Here is a 3,625-nt window from a genome sequence, read left to right as displayed (position 1 = left end):
CGGATTTGTACTAAGTCCAGTTGCACTTGATTCAACTCCTTTGGATGTTGTATTATGTCCTCCAAGTTTTTATGGTTGAATGGATCAAATTGTGTCATGCTATTTGAATTGATTTTAGGTGGACGCAGGGACAACACATACCCTGTACCTAATACGGTGGCACTGACCGCCTGTCTAATTTTCTGAATTTTGTCATTGAAGGAGTCAAATTCATTGCAGGCCCTGGTAGATAGAAATTCAGAGGCTACTGCCACAGGAGGGGCCAGCAAACAGGAGCCGCCTTGGCTTATTTTGAGGAGTTTATCGATAAGTCTCAGAACATAGCTGACAATATCAAAGTATTAGCCGGAAAATGTCTCATCTGCTATGTCTCATCAATGTTTCCCTTTTTATTTTTCATCTCTTGTGCTTTTACTGTTGCTCAAATTCCAATCTCATCCTCTCTCTTGTTCCTCTCTGATGCTGCAGCATTGCTCCCTGCCCCAACTTACATCCTCCTTTCTGTCTATTGATGCTACATGAACACAGACAAAAGCTGCCCATGTTATCTCGTCAACAGACAACCAGAGTGGAAGTGTGGTCAACTGGCTGGCACGCATGTGTGCTCTCTTTCTCGCGCTCTCATACACACATGCACAGATTGACAAACACATACACACAGACACACACGCATGCATGGAGGGGGGCATATACACATTCTCACGAGCAGACACAAACACACACGTGCGTTTATGTGGGCACACATGCACGCACACCCCCCCACACACACACACACACACGCGTAGACATGTACACACAGAAGAGAGGGAAGAAGAAACAGGAAGGGAATTCGAAATTTCAGAGGTGTAGAGGAAATGGGAATGAGAGAGAGCGAGCGAGAGAGCAAGAGGAAAACGGAGCAAGAGAGAGGATGGCATGCCCGGCTTGGTGTTTAAACAGAGGATTTCCTCTCTGTACTTCTTCCCTCCGCTCTCTCTGTTTACATAATGGATAACTACTTCACAAAGCATGCGTATGAGTGAGTCTTACAAGTACAACTAGGTATGTTTATATTTTGTGCGTACGGGTTTGTGTGTGTGTGTGTGTGTATATGCGTGCGTGCACGTGCTCGCGAAATAGTCAAAATACAGCTTGATCGCATTTTTCGACGACTGCCTGTGTGTACGTATGCACATTCAAGCGACCCGCTCCGCTTCTGAGTCGAGTCCGACTCTGGATCCGAGGTGGGGCGTTCAATCGTAAGGAAATGACACATCCAGCGAAGAGGCCACACCGGCACCCCAAGCTGTGAGGTGTGTACCGGTGATGTACCCAAACCCTGCAAAATACAGCTGCTTCAGTACCGGCCACATACGGGCAATCTGATAGCTCTAGCGAATGTGCACCGGCGCGTGTATTTAGGGAGATTTTTCGTATCTTGTGAATCTCCTGAACTGAGACACGGTCATTTCACGTCTCCGCATCTGGTTTACCTCAGACGCTTTCAAAACCGCCAGTTTCGCCTCAGGGGGAACGTCGAGGGAAACGGTATCAGTTTTGCTCAGCGAGCTAATCCTGACTGATCATTTTCTCGCTTCTGGAGCCATCAAAACAGGATCCAAGCATAATCACATTCTGTGGTTTCAGCGGACTTCGTGTCTTCCTTTGCCATATTAATCAAAGCTGAAGGATCACTCGGAGCAACCCTTGGTTTCCTCTGAGGAGGCGCAGGAATCACATCGGCCCGCCAGGACACGGCCCTATCACAGCCAGCAGGCCCGGGGGAGAACACATGCCCTTTCCCTTTCTCACCTCAGGTATTCACCCTCTCCTTATCCCCTCTCATCATTTCCTGCTTCTCTCCCTTTTGTCCTCCCTCAATCTTTTCATGACTATTGTCTGTTTTTCTTGTATTCATGTATGTGTGTGTGTGTGTGTGTGTGTGTGTGTGTGTGTGTGTGTGTGTGTGGTGTGTGAGTGTGTGTATATCTAACTGTTTCTCAACCTTTCCCTTCAAAATCATCAGGGCAAATGGAGCCTTCCTAGCTCTTGTTTCACCTGACAGGACGCCATACGGCGCGTGAGAAGTGGCATGCGTATAGGCGCGACGACGGCAGACGTCACACACTTCCACCCCCGCCCGGTCAGCCGCAAAACACGTGCCCCTGCCCGCCAACTCCTGCGATGCCCTACCTTGATAGTTCTGAAACTGAGACATGTATTCTTGCTCGGCGATGTTTGCGACGACCAGTCGGAGGTGTTAGCCACAGCAGTGGCCCCAGTTTCTGCAAAGAAGGACATTTTGCTGGCTTTCTCGGGGCGCTACATTAGGGGTGAGATAAGGTCAGGGTAAGGGTCAAAGTTTGGACACGCAGTTCTGCTGGTTAAGGTGAGGGGCTATATAGGGAATAAATGTAGTCAACGAGGATCCTCACGAGTACAGAAAAACAGGCGTGCGTGTGCACGTGTGCACGCGCGCACGCGCGTGCGTGCGTGCGAGATTATATGTACATTTGCAGGAGCGCTTACGTATTTGAGGAAAATGAGAAGCTATATTAATAGTGCCCCATACCTGCAGACCACAGCACTTGACAAGCCTAGAGGGGGCTTAAGAAATTAGGGTTCCTCCCGCGCGCGCGCTTGTGTGCATATCGGAGAAGGGGGGGCAGGGGGGGCTCAGTGTGCTGGGTCAGAGTGCTGGCGAGGTACTTTCAGAGAGTTTCAGATACCCGCTGATCAATACGTGCTTTAAATAGGGACACAAACATCCGCGCGCAGCATTAATCTCAATAGCCGGGTCCAATTTAACAAGGCAGCGTTCTGCCGAGTCAGCAGCCCGCCGCCCAGGTGAACGGCTAAGTGGTCCCACTTAAAAATAGCTTCTCACCTTTAATTAGCGCTGAAACAACTCCGGGGAAACTCTGGAGGGAGATCCAGATTTGGAAGGAAGACGCGCTCTCACGCGCGCGCACACGCGCGCGCGCCGCACGGTCAGTATAGGCTGCTATGTCTGCCGCCACCTGTTAGACCGTCATGTTTGACAGTCACTTGTTTTCCAGAACAAGTGTTTTGACCTACACCAAACTCCGTGTGGTGTGTGTGTGTGTGTGTGGTGTGTGTGTGTGTGTGTGTGTAGGAGAGCGAGTGTGTGCGCGTGTGTGTGTGTAGGAGTGTGTGTGTGTGTGTGTGTGTGTGTAGGAGTGTGTGTGTGTGTGTGTGTGAAGGAGTGTGTGTGTGTGTGTGTGTAGGAGTGTGTGTGTGTGCGCGCGCGTATGTGCGCGTTGCGCGGGACTACGTTGGTGTGTTGTCGCCACCAGGGGATTTGTGCAGCAGTGCACAGCTTGCGGCTGGATTGGTAGTGACGTCAGCGCGCCGCTACCTCTCTCTACAGGGCAGGATTAGTCGCGAGCAGCAGAGGACAGCGTCCCTGTAATCTCCCAATGGGCGAATGGGCACGTTCGGAATGACCGGTAACCAAGCACCAAAGGCCCGATGACACACGTCCTTGGTGGCTTGGGATACCATGGAAATCTTTTGACACCGCGCAAAACCTAGCGACCGTCGGCCACGCAGGTGCGGCAGGTAAGCGGCCAAGTGCAGAGCGTGTTCGCGAAGGGCGGAGGTGGAGGTGGAGGTGCCTGTGCGC

The sequence above is a fragment of the Lampris incognitus genome, chromosome 5, assembly GCF_029633865.1.
Source record: "Lampris incognitus isolate fLamInc1 chromosome 5, fLamInc1.hap2, whole genome shotgun sequence".
In the NCBI taxonomy this organism is placed as follows: Eukaryota; Metazoa; Chordata; class Actinopteri; order Lampriformes; family Lampridae; genus Lampris; species Lampris incognitus.
Note: the sequence above shows the minus strand (reverse complement) of the source record.